Source organism: Gigantopelta aegis, unplaced genomic scaffold (genome assembly GCF_016097555.1).
Source record: "Gigantopelta aegis isolate Gae_Host unplaced genomic scaffold, Gae_host_genome ctg3217_pilon_pilon, whole genome shotgun sequence".
Classification (NCBI taxonomy): Eukaryota; Metazoa; Mollusca; class Gastropoda; order Neomphalida; family Peltospiridae; genus Gigantopelta; species Gigantopelta aegis.
In genome coordinates this window covers 19,761-37,725 of record NW_024533236.1, presented here as the reverse complement: position 1 = coordinate 37,725, position 17,965 = coordinate 19,761, and the positions used below count along the sequence as shown (strand labels likewise).

At 34.4% G+C, this 17,965-nt stretch overlaps 1 pseudogene; it reads left to right on the top strand.

The window, feature by feature from the left end:
- Nucleotides 1-656: 656 nt before the first annotated feature.
- Nucleotides 657-17,874, top strand: LOC121391983 (annotated as a pseudogene).
- The last annotated feature ends 91 nt before the right edge of the window (nt 17,875-17,965 follow it).

Here is a 17,965-nt window from a genome sequence, read left to right as displayed (position 1 = left end):
CTGTTCGATATGCTGGACAAGTTCGGTATAGGGCTGGTCAATACATCAATATTATGGACATATTGACCTTTTGTAAGCACTTAATATCCATATCGATCAATAATTATTGCCTATTGATAGTTATTGTTTTACTGTGATATGTATTTGTGCCACAAGTGTTAGCTCAGAAAGAATCTTCTGCACAGGAGGACACATTGTTTCTGATAATTGCACATGTTTAAAACCTCAAATGGTTGACTACCTATTTTTTTGTCTAAAAATTTTATAATAATTACTTTTCTATTTGAAAGAAATTCACATATTGGCAATACTTTAAGGCAATAGTTATTGACATGCAATTTTCTAATATTGGATCAACCCTTAGTTGGATATACACATCAAATTTCATCAACATGTCAAAATTATATATTCAGACTCAAAGTTTTAGAATCAAAATGTCTGACGGTTTTTTCTAACCTTATTCCTCAGAGCATTGGAGTCAAACAAGGCTGCCCTCTAAGCCCATGTTGTCCCATGTTACTTTTGTTTCAGTTATAAAAAATATGTTCTTAGGCAGGACGCAATCCTACCTGAGGAAGTGAAAGCAAAGTTTACAAAGACTACATATGGCATCCTGAAGAAACTGAACCCACAAGGAAACATCTTAGCAATCCTCTATGAAATCTGTACAAGAAACAGGAAAATTCCAAGCCAGTGTGAAAACCAGCCACATGATACTAATACACAAGAAGGGCAGAACAAATGACCTTAGTAACTGGAGACCAATCAACCTGCAGAAGACAACATATCAAGATCTATGCAAGCCATTATTGCCAGACAATCCTAGCAATATGGACAACAGAGACTATTCATTCTCCCCACGCCAGAAAGGCTTCTTACCAATCAATGACAGTGCCTTGAACACACCATCATACAATTGTCCCTTCAACACGCCTGTAGAAGAAAAAAGCAACATCCACCATTATCTGGCTGGACCTAAAAGATGCCTTCGAATCAGCAAACACCCTGACAGCAACCAATGGATCAGAAATGGTGACTACACCTCACTTCTCTGCCTACAGGTTCGCCATAAAGGCTATACTGAACCTCTCTACTGACTAAAACAACCAGAAAAGAATAGTGTCGTCAATGCCACAATCAACCAGAGACCCTGGCCCACATCCTCAACCACTGTCCCCATTTTGTAGATATGATAAGAACTAGACACAACAATATCGTCAAACGACTCACAAGAGCCTTCTAGATGATGCTGGATATGTCTACAATAGCAATCATACCCGAGACACTAATAAGTCTTAAACGGACCTAGTCGTATCCGTATTAACCCCACAGCCAAACAGCCACAGTTTTCGATGTAACCACTTTCTTTTTGACACAGAACAGACAATTGCAGATGCAAGGAAAGAAAAGTAACCAAATATACACAACTCAAACCATACTCAAAAAGAAAAGGCGACACCAAGGTCACTATAGGACATTTGTCATAGAGCCTCGGTTCCTGGGGACCCTGAAAATGAAGAAATCATCAAAACCCTCAGAATCAACCAGGCTACAATCAAATACAATTGAGCAGTCAGGCTATCCAAGCTTAGGAATACGTTAAGAAGTGTTCATAGTGGGTGCTCTAGGATCATGGGATCGCGTTGATAAGAACACTTTGTCAAAACTAAAAAGACCCAAGTATGCCAAGCTGTTTTAAAAGTTGTGTGTTGTTGATCACACAGAATCTGGAAGGCAAGCCTTTAGGGACTCATCTAATTGGAGCTTCATTTAACAAATAAACTTAACATTTATGATATGTACTAAATATTGTATCTATTTCATTTCCTCTGATTTTTTTTGAGAGTTTAGGCTGGCGACAGCCATATAAATACTTGTATTTTTGTATAGCCCTGTCTTTTTACTATATATTTTATGAAAAGAACGTTTCAACTGTTCTTTCAAGTTTACAGAGGTACCTTTTCATGACATTGTCACAAATTAGGACACATTTTACCCAACTCCTTCTGTGATGGTACAAGGATACTTGTTTTAACTCTAGGAGCCGAAGATCAGATGAATCAGTTTTGATGTATGTAGCTGAGCTAAAAAAATAGCTGAGTTCTGTATCTTTGAGATACACTTGAACCAATGCTCCGCGATCGTATCGTTTGCGGAATAGGTAACGAATGCTGGCAGCATTGCCTACTCAGTGAGGAAGATGTCACTATAAGAGTGCTATGAAGATTGTTCTAGCACTAGAATTAGCCAGACAGCCAGATAAAAGAGCTGCAAGGTGCTACAAGGATACACCAAATTCGCAGCCATAGCAATTGCAGAGACCCAGGTGACAAGACACACTTTCCACAGAGTTTACCGTGTTATTGTTGTAGCAGAAAACACAAGCTCAAGGAGTGTTGGTTTAAGGACTCAGAATGTCACTTTTGTCATAAGAAAGTACACTGTCAAAAATTTGCCGAAAGAAGACAAGGAGCCAACAAGGTAAACATATGCAACCCCACATGGTACAAACAGTGTTGCTGAACCAGTGGAAGTGGAGTATCCTTTGCATGCTCTCACTACAGGCAAAAAAATGACCCACTCACTCAGTAGCCACGGGAGTTGACTGCATATAGAGAGGCTATGGCCCATAAAAGGCTGGCTCCATTGTTCAAGTTCACTAACACAATGTTAAAGACATATACAGGACAACAAATTAAAGTTTTAGGATCTATAATGTCAATGTGACCTACCAAATCAAAAGAGACAGTTACCGTTGCTAGTAGTTTCGAGATGGTCCATCACTGTTAGACCGAGGCTGGCTACAACAGATAAAACTGGACTGGTCTCAGTACTACAGATCTCTACACCCATGGGAATGGCCAGAACATCCATGGTCACAGTTACACATGCAGATTATGCAGTTCCATTTCTGGGTACAATGTTTTCTTATCGTTTGTGGATGCCTGTTCGAAATGACTATAAGTTATACTAGAAGTTATGCCTGTAAGTTCTGCTATAGCTCTGTCAACAATTGAACAGTTCAGATCTATATTCTGAATACATGGTTTACCTGAAGTGCTAGTGACTGATAACGGCACTGTATTTACAAGTAGTGAATTGATGGAAATGTATGAAGAGAAATGAAATATGGCATGTAAATCTACTCCGTATCACCCGGCATCTACTGGTCTGGCAGAGAGAGAGAGCTGTTCAAACATTCAAGGAAAGCATGAAAAAACAATCAAAGACTCTCTCAACACTCATATAGGTTCTTTTCCTCTTCAGCTATTGTATTACTCCTCATACAACAACCAGCACTAGCCCGCTGAACTCTTATTCGGTAGAATTCCACGCTCACATTTGGATTTATTGAAGCCAACCTTATGCAAAGAGTGCATAAGAAGTTAGAAAGAGAAAGAAAGCCATGATATTCGTTCTAAAGAGAGAAAATTTCAGATTGGTGACTCAGTATTTACTTAGATTTTCAAGATCGCTCCAGATCGTAAACATTGGCTCTCTGGAAAATTACATCTGTCAAAGGTCAATGTTCCTATTTAGTAGAACTTGAGGATGGACAAATTGCAGATTCCATCTAGTTGAAAGGAGAATAATACCATCTTAATCTATAAAAAGTAGACCTTAGTGATCCTACCATCTGGTGACCTATTGCTCTAAAAAACAAAAGGTGTCGGTACCTCAGAAATTGTCCTGGTCTGCCTTAAGAAATGGTTTTGGGAACAATATCCCACCATCTATTATTTGATATGCTAAATAGATTGGATGTGTCATCTGACTTTATTAATGTGTGTAAATATATATATTCAGGCTCAAAATTTAGAGTCAAAAACGTCAAACAGTTTCTCCAACTTTATTCCTAAAAACATCGGAGTAAAACAAGGCTGTCCATTAAGCCTATGGTTGTTCAATCTTATTATCAAAGTTCTACTAATTGGTCTTGATAATATGGATGTGGGCTACACTTTCAACAACTGTCTGCATTTAAATTATTCGGCATATGCAAATGAACTATGTATAATAGGTAAAACTGAGGACGAAATCCAACATATGATTAGTAAAATTAAGATGTTTTTGTGATTAGGCTCTATTGAAATTCAATATTGATATAATGTGCAGTGTTATCCATCATCAAAACTAAATCAAAGAAGTATGTTAAAACTTTCACTCCATCTTTACAGGGTCAGCTCATTAAATCTCTAAAATTGGTCTGATTGTTATCAGTATTTGGGTATTCATTGGGACATGTTGGATCAGCTTCTTTGAAAGATTTAGCAAATAAAATAGTTAAAGAATTCAACTGGTCATTAATGAGCAACTCATACACTGTAAACAAAGAAGATAGCTGACAAATGTTTTATCAGAAATGTCATACCAGTCAAGATCTCATAATTATTACAAGCCAAAGACTGACCAGGGGTGAACATACACACTTACTTAGTAAAATGTCCTGTCATTATATGATTGGCTCATATACAATGGAAAATACATGACCTTCGCAGAATATAGATCGCTATTAAACCTTGGCTCAATATTTTACCTCACTAAGACTATTGCAAAAGATACAAAATGCTGGGACAAGCAAACTATCCCATTGTTGATGCAAAGTGGCAAAAGTGCAAAAAGGAAAGCTGATACCTTCATAATAGTTGCATTAGGATCATGGGATCCATTATATAAGAAAAGTCTATCAAAACTAAATTGGCTCATAATTCGCTCATTATCAGATGTCAATATGTTGGAACTTCCAAATTTTATGAGACCTTTAATTGAGTCAGAGACACATAATGTTTTAAGAATTTGAGCAACAAACAAATTCTGATATATATATTATGATTTGTGCATACCTGGCCACACAAAAGAAATATCAATATAAAGTAGATGAATTATATAAATCCATCCTAAACTTAAACTTGACCACAGTCCAGTGCTAAAATGGCAAGACCATTACAAGTACTTAAAGATCTAAAAGAAAAACTATTAGACAAAATGAGAAAATAATACTCAACCCTAACTGACTGGGAAAAATAGAAGCTATTAACACATTGTACTGATGGATATAAAGTATCACATTAATGCAGCTTTGCTAATAGAACATGGTTTTATGAAGATGGATTCCTGAATCAGACAAATAGTGAAAAAGGCTTTAAAGTTACAAAAAAGAACATCAAGTGTCTTTCTTTGAAAATTTAATATTAAAAATTCTATCCAATGAACTTAAAAAAACAGTTAAATGATGCACTACAAGATAGATTTGCATGTGGACTAAGGAGCAAAAGTATTCAAAAGGGTTTGCTAACAGGACAACCTAATGTTTGTAATGGAAGCTGCAGACAAGAACTCAAAGGTCCCTACAAGGATCAGAAGGGATAGTACAAAAGATAACACAGCTCTCCCAGAAGCCCAAAGACAAAGGGGGAAGAGAGACCTGCTATCAGTGTGGAGACCCATTCAAGGAAAGATGTTTTCAATAGTGGTTAATGCATACTCTAAACAGCCTGAAATATTTGAAATGTCAAACTCAACAGTATTAGCAACATAGCTACTTTATGAAGATTGTTTTCATCTTATGGATTACCTCATCAACTGGTCTCAGATAATGGACTGCAATTTACCTCTTGAGAATTTAGTATCTTCCTTAAGGAAACGATGTGAAGCATATCTGCTGCTCACCCTCACCCCTTAGCAGAACGCTTTGTTCAGACTTTCAAGCAAGCCATGAAAGCCAGTGCAAATAATAACAAGAGTTACAGCATCATCTGACTAACTTTCTTTTTTAGCTATCGTATAACACCACATGTAACTACTAATAGAACACCATGTATGATGTTTCTTAACTGAAGTTGAGAATGGAACAGTAGTTGTCAACATAACAATGCTATAGATGATGCATTCATGAAGTTGCCATCACAGAACAGAAAAGAAGAACCACATTTCATTCAAGAAAGAAATTAGTCACAGAATCTTGGTATCCCACTTGTAATTCCTGAGCGACTTACTCAACCCCAACAGCAACAACTACTTAACTTAATTGGGAAGAATGTAATATGTTTACTACAATCCAAATATGGATCTTGTAGACTTGTTAATTAGTATAAACTATTGTTATTGACACTTATCTATTTGTGGTTCAGTAAGTCAACTCTTAGCACAATTATTTCTTATTCAATTTTAGTCTTTTGTTATTCCACTTATATTTAAGTGGATCTCTTTTGTTGAAATATACACATTTAAGTTGATATCTATGTAAAATTAACAAGATATCACATAACAATGAAAATCAATATCAAAAATTCTATCTGAATATTCCACAGAGACTCTGCCCAAAATGCAAGTCACAGTCAGAAACTCTAAAGTCATGTTCTAAATGCATGTACTTCCCAAATGCAGTATTAATGAAAAGAAAAGCATAACATCTTTGCCAGATTACCCAAAGCTACACCATCAGAACTAGGAAAACAATATCAAAAAATATCCCAAACTCCTTGGAGATCTGAGACCAGACCTAACAGTAATCACAAAGAAACAGATTAAATTACTATAATATGCGTGACCATCCCCTTTGAATCAGATGTGGCCTTTACCAAGGCTAGAAGTAACAAAACACAACAAAATACTCATCATTGATAGACTTGACTTAAAACCAACTCATGATAAAAAAAGGTATTTATGAAACCATTCATCGTCATAGCTCTCAGCTCATGGGACACACAAACACAAAAAAATGCTAAAAGCTACAAGAAACAAGTGAAAATATTTTGTATATGCTGACAGCATCTGTTTAATTGGTCAAATAAAGAATGATATCAAAGTCCCTAGGATATGGACAAAACATACCAATGAAGTTTTATAGGATTTCCCATGAGATGAACAATTAAATTCTGGTATCTGCTGATGATTTGTGTGTACTTGGACACACAAAAGAAGACATTCAATATAAATTAAATGAATTGTACAAATTTTACAAATAGGCAGGAATATCCTTCACCCATCCAAATACGCCCCTTGTCATGATTAATAACAAAGGAAGAAGGATATGTTGAGTTGTTCAAACCTGAAGTTAACTTTGACCACATCCAGTGCTAAAATGACGAAGACCATTACAATGTATTTAGGTATTGAGATAGAATAGAGATGATTAGGGCATAATAAAGATCTAAAAGAAAAAGTTTTAGACAAAAACAACAAACAAATAAACTCTACCCAAACAGAATGGGAACAGAGCTGTTAATACATTTGTACTGACGGGTACAGAATATCAATTAATGCAGCTTTACTAAATAAAACATGGCTATGAAAATGGATTCCCAAGTCAGACAAGTAGTAAAAAGCTATTAAATTACAAAAGACATCAAGTATCTTCTCCACAGCAAAGAAGTATGAACGATTAGGTGTTATTTCAGTAGAGGACCACTGGCCTTTGATTTCACTGATTGGCAGAAGTATAAGCTATCAATATTTTGTACATTCCAGATACTACTATCCTGAGGATGAGATGGTCCACATTTTTATGGTCAGCAGTAGAAAATCACTCTTAAAAATTAAAATCTATATCCAATGAGAGTATGACCTTGACTCACTCTATTGGAATGTGGTCACAATAGACTCCACAGGAATCAATGAACTAATTATGAAGATCATCAAAGATGATAACATTTAATCAATCAAGAAATCTCAGGATCAAAGTAGAGAACTTCATCTTGTAAGTCAAACCCAATAGGAAAGTTTTTTGGCAAGATGTACCTTTTATCTGTGACACTGTATGTAATGAATCAGAAAGTACACAATACCATATATCCAAAATGTGGAATAGGACCTAAACACTCTGGTCCCATGCTTTGATTGAATGCACAATGAATGCTGGACGAGGACCTATCACAAAACACTATGGTAGAGAGAGAGTAGCAAAGCTATCTCAACAGGAATAGAGCTAATCTTTTATGGATCAAATGATCTTAAACTCTCTAGGACAACTATGACCAGACTTAGTACTCGGCATCACCTGTCATTAAGGCAAGCAAAACCTGAATTATTTCTCAACAAGAGGCAGGATTCAATGACATCACCTGTCATTAACACAAGCAAGAACCTGAAGATCTCCCAACAAGAGGAAGGATTCAATGACATCACCTGTTATTAACCCAAGCAAGAACCTGAAGATTTCTCACAAGAGGAAGGATTCAATGACATCACCTGTCATAACACAAGCAAGAACCTGAAGATCTCCCAACAAGAGGAAGGATTCAATGACATCACCTGTCATTAACCCAAGCAAGAACCTGAAGATTTCTCAACAAGAGGAAGGATTCAATGACATCACCTGTCATTAACACAAGCAAGAACCTGAAGATCTCCCAACAAGAGGAAGGATTCAATGACATCACTTGTCATTAATGCAAGCAAGAACCTGAAGATCTCCTAACAAGAAGGATTCAGTGGACATCACGTGTCCTTAATGCAAGCAAGAAACCTTAAGGTCGTCCAACAAGAGGAAGGATTTACTGACGTGACCTGTCCCAAATGCAAGAAAGAGAAACAATTCAATGACATGAACTTGATTCGTAAAATTGTTGTAATTTCAAGTAATGAAAAGGATGATCTGGTTAAAAGAGATGATGAGTAAACATCTATTTTTACTGACAGATATGTTTGAGGAGGTTAAAGAGGAGGAGGATCTGAGTTGCTAACCAATATATATGATCAAAGAAATAACTTCTATAAAAGATAGTTAATAACCAATACCGTCTCCATTAATAACCACAAAACACATTGAAAAATAATCTCCAGTCAAAGGTTCCTCCTAAAAGATATCATTGAACAAAGTGATAATGAGGAAGCTCCAGTTTTACAGAGCAAACAGGAATAATGTCTATGATGATATCTTTACTACTTAGTACACATTGAATAATGAAAAGTTTAAGAAGCTAGGTGAAGTGTTACTAAGAAGAGTTTCTGAACCTCTATGCTTTGATCAGTCGTGCCCAAAATCATAGTGCTTGTGGGAATATAAATAGTTACTTTCCATGACCATGGTTAAATTTCATTGTCATTTTCAATAGTCATACAACACAATACATAAAATAATGAAATAGTTGACTAGTTGTGTATTTAGAACAAACAGAGTCATCATCTGATAATGACTCAGAGTTTAATGACACATCAAGTAAAGATGTTGAGGAAGACTCTAGTGGGTCATCTTACAGGAGTAAAGAAATACACCAAAGAAAAGTATGTGTTCATAAACAGTATAAATTAGAATGTTTACTTCATAAATGTAGAGTTTAAGACTCACAAAATAATGAAGCCAGTGTTTCTGATCAGTCTGATAAAAGAGACCAGTTGTCAAGAGAACCTCGGGTTTATAATACATCACCTCCATGATTATATGAAACAAGAAGTTACATAAGAACAAATTAGTAAGTTATAAGTTAAAAATAAGATATAATTAAGTATTGTCTGTTATAGGAGAAAAGAGACAAAGATCAGAAGTATGATTCAAATCAATGTGATGAAGATCATTTACCTCAAAAGCAAAAAGTGTCTAAGAACATAAATCATATGACATATCTATTGGACATGGTAAGGAACCTGCAAGTGGAAAGACTTGCCAAAGAAAAATACTCTGTCTGAGTTGAGAAGAGCGCTTCATTAAAAAAGGTGTTTTATGCATGGAATGTAAGGTGAGGTATTTCCTTTCTTATTAAATGCAATTAGCGCTGAAGTACACTTAAGTTTATTCATTATTTTGTTCATGTGCATATCATGTGTACACACACAGTTTTCTCTCATGTTCATGAAGACAAGCCTAAGAGAAAGTGACTAAGGTCACATATAAAGGAGGTTGTGCGAGTGACAATGACTATTTGAAGAACTCATCAGGTGTAAATGGCTCAAGATCTCTGAAAACAATGCCTGTTAGTTGATGATTCTGATCATGAAGCCATCAGACGGAAAATCTACTACCTTTATCAGGCATTCTCAGTCTTCCTCCTTCATTGTTAAAAAACTTTTTTATAGAATCTTGGTGGCTTTATAGCTGCCTTCAATTGCAAAAGACAATACTGGTTATTATTTTAATAATAATTGTTATAATAGAACATCTGTTCCTATAATTAAGAACTGTAATTTAGAATTTTTCACATGACAGATGGTTGACTTCTCAAGGCAAAAATGGTTATGTATTAAATCCTCGAAGGTGTGCAATTTGAAGTATGTCAAACGGTATGCCATTGAAAACGTATGGAATTTCTAGTTGCTACTTTCTTGTGGCACTAGAGAGTCAAATTTTATACATAAAATGCGTGTTTGCAAGTCGAATTGATTGGTGCAAGTCCCATGTGGATACCACATAAAACGGCAAAGTTATTCACGTGTCTGGGTGGCTCTTCTCAACTTGGACATAGTATAGTTAGCACATGTCCAAACAAGAATGTGAAACATGTCAGGTGATAAAAGAGTGCTATTTCAGAATATAACATTTGTTGTCTGTGTATTTGTTGCTAGAGAATGCATAGTTTTCGAGTTGTAGTTATTAAAAAATACTTAATCAGGGGTAAAACAAATTAACAGATAATGAAAAACAAACAAACAAACTTACTTCACAGTTACCAAATCTCACAACAACAATAAATCTTTGTCATATTAAAATGATGAGCATGACTGAAAAAAAATTCTCTTGCTTTAGCCATAGAATAAAGGAGGAGAGAAGGATGAAAAAGTACTTAAAGTTATATATACAATTAGTATGAAAAACACTCTTATAAGCAGATGGTATGCATTTCTAAATAGTTTGTTCTGAATAAACTATCAGTGAAAGCAAGTCTCCCCATTGGAATTAGCTCAACTAACTCTGTCACAAAAAAAATGACTATAATACGTGTTAAAAACTTGTGACATAATTACATTCCAGCCATAATGAGGTTCTGTTTTCTGTCCTTCTTTCCTCCTTTTTCTATGGTAAGAAACACCTACACCCATATATGTACATGTTCTAAGACCAGATATAACAATTAATGTACATGTTCCAAGACCAGACATAACAAACTATACGTCTAGTAAATACTAGCTGCTTTACAACTTTAACTAAATTAAAATGCTGAACAAAAAAACAAAACATGTAGTAGATACAGAAAGAATTGACTTACTAAGGACATCCAACGACGACTTTAAAAAACAGCACAAACGTCATCACCAGTGCATAGACTGCTACAAAGAGCTCAGCATAAATAATAGAGACACAGACACCGCTACGTCCCAGATGTATCCTAGGATAAGACTGTATCATTATCGCCTACAGGATCAGCGTAGAGAACACAATGACCGTATGTATCGTTAGCATCACTGCCGTAGATTGTATAATCAAAGATTTGTCGGTGTTTCTCTATAAATGTGCCAAAAGAGATTAAGGAGAATAAAAAACACAATCAGAAATACGAGTCCCCGATAAAATTAGCAAACACGAGCTCTCTTGTTCCTGTTGTCTACGAGAGTGATTTTCACCGGATTGTTGTCGAACAACCATGTTGAACGTGTATATAGCGTCGAGGCAAAATCAGGGCACTGAGACATTAATTAGAACGTATTGGTAATAATGACATAATCAATTTGGAAAATAAAATTAATCATTATATTCGTGGTCTTCCTTCAAGCTTTTTGCTTGGCTTTCTCTATAGTAGTATATGATAATACATACCACGTTGAAGATAGATACACCAAGTAAAATGCCAAACCCCAACCATGCAGCAGTCTATAAAAGATGGATAGCATTAAAAAAATATGACATAATAACAACATAAACATTATAGCCTGATCCTTGTTATCAACATCTATTGAGTACTTAGACTGTTATGGCCCTGCCTTCACATAGAGAGGAAGGGCTACTATACAATAGACTGGCTATACTTATATCAACTAACCTCAGCAGTTTGTATATCTTTGAAAAAGTGACAGTGCCTTTATCTTCACTTTCTCGTGCAATAGGAACAGTATATTTTTCACATCTGTGTAGATATAGAAGATATCAAATGGTTCTTTTATTAATCATTTAAATGTGCATAGTGATTTATTTCAGAACTAAAATTATTGTGGATATTTCAGGATATATGTCTACATGACTACATTGACGCAACCCAATGTTTTGTTTGCTATAAAAGTCCTTCAGATCTTGACAAGTGAAGCTCAGTCCCACACTGATGACAATACTACTAGTGAAAGAGAGTAGCATCATCAATATCACTGCAATTAGCTCCAAATTGAGAGGGAAAATGTTAATTCTAGAGAGAGAGAGAGAGGAGAGAGAGAGAGAGGAGAGAGAGAGAGAGAGAGAGAGAGAGAGAGAGAGAGAGAGAGAGAGAGAAAGCAAAAATGAAGTTCTACTAAAAAATATGCAGTTGTTTCAGTTGAAGATTGAAATGCTACATAATGTCTGGAGATATACTTACACACTCCATCCTCCACACATCTTGATGGTCACCCATAGGAATAGATACAAAAGCATAAACAGCTATTAGAAACTTGTCCTGTTATAGCAAAGACACACGACCAATCATTTCCTAAATGAACTTTGGGTCCAGAGCGACTGGAATCATAGCTTGCAAAGAGAATACACGATCCATAAATCATTAGTAGTACCATATGGTATCAGTTTGAATTGTTCTGTAGTTATGACAGAATGTGCTAAAGGAGACCACAGATATCACCAACAGCATGAAGAAACCACACCCAAGAAAATAAAATTGCAACGAGAGATGTAATTTTCATTAATCTCTTTACTTGTCACTTTTTGTTGTTTTTGGTGACTTTAAAATCATCAAACTTGATTCAGTAAAGTGTTGGTTATGTATTAAATCTACATATTTGGGGGCCTCTACATTTTCAGACAATGGCAGTAACTTCAACATCTTTTTCATCTTTAGATTTATTTCTTCTATCAAGTCAGGTCAATCTTTGTAGTTGTTGTATCATACTACTACAGTTTTCATAACAACTTCCACGACTTACAGTGGGACAGACAGTGAACTATTGAAAACATCATCACTTAAAACAAGTGTTATTTCAATGGAGCCACAGTTTTACCACAGCTTCATTTTATGATTAAGTAACGCCATTCTAAGAGAAAGTTGAAAGAAATGAACATATCAAACCTAGTAAAGATTGGTTATAAAAACCTATTAATATAGAATGTAACTCTAAAATAATCAATACCAAGTGATGACAGTTCTATTTTGGAATATACCTTGACATAATTAGACTATTGATATACTTTACAGATTACATTGAGGTATGCCACACAGTATGTTATAATAAACTTCATTATTGGCATCTTAGTATATCAAGAGTGCACTAGCAGTACAAAATGTGACAGTGAAATATGATCTAAAATCTTAGTTGGGATAACACATAGTACACGCTAATGACACTATCTAATTTAAACTTAACCTCTGACTCACAGGATAGGAATATGTTAGAGGATTTGGGTTTACAGTTTATCTTACAAATCTGCTTAGAATATAAGCTAAGTAAATTGCTAGCATATCAGGGAAAGTAGTAACTAGTATTCTCATAAAAAGTAAATGACATTTTTCACAGTCCACATCACACATACTTTATGTTATTAATAAATGCTTGCACAAGTATTTTCTAACTATAAACAAAATATTAGAACAATAGAAAATGACCTTACGATAGTAAACCACTATGTGATAAGGCTTACAAAGAGTATTGAAGTTACAAGGCCATGCCCAATTTATATTAATGACATTTTCATAATGGAATTTTCACAAAAATACTGTCAAAATCAATTTGGAACAAATTTAATAGAACCAAAATGTCTCCTTTCGTACTTAATTCTTGAAATGGAAATCAGAACGTTTGATTTATAGTTGTATTACAGTAATATGATAAATCTCAGAATTATATTAGAAGTACTTTGAGATACAAAAAGAAAGAAAATGGTCTACTGCTAAATTATGACATGCTATTGTGTCAAAATTAAATATTGGCAATAATGGAGTGACTCACTACTGGCTGTGCATCATAGACCTACAATATACAACTGAAATCAGGAATCCAATGAAACTAGAAACACTTACTGACGCATGGCTGTGGCACTCATGCTCTGCAATGTATTAAGTAAAAATAGAGAAAATAACAATTGAATTGGAATATCTACCTTTGACTTTTATACTCACACATTTAAGGCTAGGTCTTGGGTGGAGTGTAGTAACAAAATAAATAAACATCCAATTACCATGTGAAAACCACTGCTATTAATTGCAATATTAATTTGGACACAAACACATGCATATAAAATTTATGGAGCAATGCTACTATGTCAAAATGTGCAAAAATTAGCTTCTGTTGCATTAACAAAACTCATAGCATCAGACCCTCCTTGTTTCTACATGTATCATAAGGAAAAGTCAGAGAATCCTTTTAAGATACATAAGACATTTATTTTTATAAGATAATTCAACTACTATAATCTTCAAGCCAAACGTTTAGCAAGGGGAGGGAACACCTATTAGTATGACATCAGAAAACCACAGAAGTAATTCTTAGTATCAAGCTTAATACGGTAAATTTTAGGTTACACTTACATGAATGTCTTTATACCATAGATTTCTGTAAGTCTTCCTACTTGGTGAGTACATTGGAAACTAGTATCGCCATCACTGATGACTGCTCTTCCTTACCCGGCCTCTTTCTAAACCTGGGGTTTGGCGCGAAATTTTGTTGCGTGTCCACTAATGGGTGTGTCATAGACGTGTGTAAACCGAAGGTGTGATAACAATGGCAGATCAGAATAGTCAGCAACAGTCGATTTACATGAAAGCACTCCCATTACTGCAATATTCCCATATTGATGGCTGATATCACAATTCCCTCAAAATTGGAAACTTGTTTCATATGAGACGATGTCGTCTGTTATCAGCATTCAGAGCATACAAAATGAAGGTCAATGGCCCCATATTGTATTGGTGTCAAGAGATCAGAGAGTACAAGGTTCAGAATACATGTAATATATACAATCTTTATTTCCCCATCTACCAGATAATTGGAGTCTGTGTATGAAACAGTTAGCATTAAAAGCACAATGTCCCATTGATAGCAGGTTTTTGTTTAGTACCAAAATTCCTGATGCTACTTGGAGGCAGTATAGTTTATGTGTGAGGGGGTTACAGGAAGTGAGAAGGTGAGATAAAGTTATATATACTTTACGAATGTGATCTACCAAATACCAACTTTTGGAATGCAATGTCCAAAACCTTTGGTTTAGAGATATGGCTACTATTTTTTAGGTTAAGGTATTAGCTTAGGGTCTTTAATTTTAAGAATCTTCGTGTTTTGATGTTAGAGTTAATTGACATTTCATAAGTTAACAATATGAGTATATTCGTATTATAAGAGTTGAAAAATCTGAGATAAAATGATAGAGACTACAAGCAAGTTCCTTTAATCATTTGTAGCAAATAATATAAAGATATCATGAGGGTATTTTTATATTTATTAAACTAGTAACACTAAACCTTAAACATTAACAATACCTATTAAATATTAACTTATGCTGGATGAAATACAAGTCTCTAATCCCATTTTTGATAAATACATATACAACAGTTTAGTAGGATCTGACTACTTGTTTCGTCATGATTGATAATGAGAATTTATAAATAATCAGATGATTTATTTCTTATAGGGACTTACCTTTTGAAAATACCTTTTCACTTGTTTGTTGGATTAGCTCAAAATTGTTTCCATCTTTTGTTGAAAAAGAAGGAGTGTCTGTTGTGGTGTGCGATTTTTCTCCATTAAGAGTTCCCCTTGGTGGGTCAAGAACACTGCTAATGAACTAGATAAAAGGGTCCATCCCCTTAATTCAAGTAATTATCCAATTAAAATATATGCTATTTGAATTTTTTATTATTCAATTTTTATTGAGACAGTGTGAACTTTACTATTATTATATTAGTAATACTATAGTAATAATAATATGTAGCTATACACACTAGAAAGAGGAACTACTATATTTATTTCAGATACTGAAAAATCATTTCCCATTTTTGTACATATGACTATTAAATTAAAATATTTTACATTAGTTACTACTATAATATTTTCATTGCTATTATATTGTCCATTTAGGTTGATGCTCATAATATTATTCCTGTGGGGTGTCATCAGAGAAACAGAATATGCAGCCAGAAACAATCGAAATAAAAATACACAAAGTTTTACCCAGATATATCTCACAGACTTTCCTGCAATTGTTGAAACACCCTTATAATGAGTCTCTATCAATTGATGTAAGTTAAAGAAGTATTATTTATATATATGTGTAATTATAAACTTTGATCTTTAAATTAGATATATAAAGTTACACTGTGCTACTAATTGTGTAGTTCTTTTCTTAGGCTGTAGATTGGTCAGCTGCCTTTCAGAGTCTAGAGGTAGACAAAAAGTGTAAAAGAAGTGGATTGGGCTACTCCATGGTACAGTAGCAGGTCTACAAATGTTGGAAGAGTTTTGTGAAAAGAGACTCAAGTCTTTTTGGCTGCACTAGTAATGATCCTAATGCTAATGGTCTCAGTAACTTGTCTCCGTGGTTTCATTTTGGTAAGTGGAAGGAATAATATCATTGTTGTATTCATATGTGTAGTTTATTCTTACATGTAGCTGTTCAAGTGAAATTTGTTATGAATTGAAATGTGCTGTTTTGATTTGTAAATGAGCAATCTTCATTGCTATGCCTGATTCAATATTGACAGTAATATTAAATTACTTACTAAAAGTATGTTTAAATCATTCACACATAAATGATGAGCTTAATAAACTGATAAGTCATTTTATTCTTATTGATTGTTTTAAGGTCAATTGAGTATACAACGGAGTCATTGCGCGTGAGTGAAACAGTTCAGTCACAATTTTCCACTAGTGTCTCATCATTCATTGAAGAAGCTGTTGTTAGGAGAGAATTAGCTGACAATTTCTGTTTTTATAATAAAAATTATGACAACATTAGTGGTGGCTCCAGCTTGGGCTCAAGAAACACTGAAGTAAGATATCTAATGATGTTAATATAATTCATAATATATCAGAGTTCATTGGAAGGACAAACGAGAATATGTCTATTCACAAGAACAATTGAAACTTCTTCAACACATGATCCACTTTGGAATTGCAGCACAAGTAAGTAATGTAATATTGATATATCATATGATCTTGTATTTTGTGTTCAATGGGAGTATAATAGATATATGCTTTTATTCTTACATGATTGCTTTGTGCTATCCTCTAGTTACAAATGGTACAGGAAGTAAAGATGCATGGATTTATGAGAATGTACTGGGCAAAGAAGATCTTAGAGTGGACAGAGTCACCAGAAGAAGAATTGAGAATAGTATTTATTTCAATGACAGATATGAACTTGATGGAAGAGATCCTAATGGCTATGTTGGTAAGAATTTATAGTTAACTTGACATGTGTTAATTAGTGTCTTAAACTTTTAATGATGCTTGTTTAGAGACAAGTTAAATGGTCAGTCCTAACTTTTAAAGCACAGTAAAATAGTATTACATGAAACATTCAAATTATGTTTGCGTGTTGTATGTTCTAAATACTTGAGTAAGACATATTTTACAATGCATTTTGCACTAAAGTTTCAGCATAGTCTATAGCTACTTTCAATGTGATCTTTCTTCTCTTATAGGTTGTATGGTGGTCAATGTGTGGGTTCAGGTCATGATCAAGGATGGGCTGAAAGGAAAGTATTTGGTAAAATACGTTATATGAATTATGAAGGATGTAAAAGAAAATTTGATGTGAGTAAATATGAAAGAAAGTATACTCTGAGAAAAAGACAAGCAAGTCAGTGTTAATATTATTTGAAGTAAGTTTAATTCAGTATCATTCTTAGATGATGAAGATACAATGGGATAAAGAAATACACAACAAAGAAGCGTAAAATAT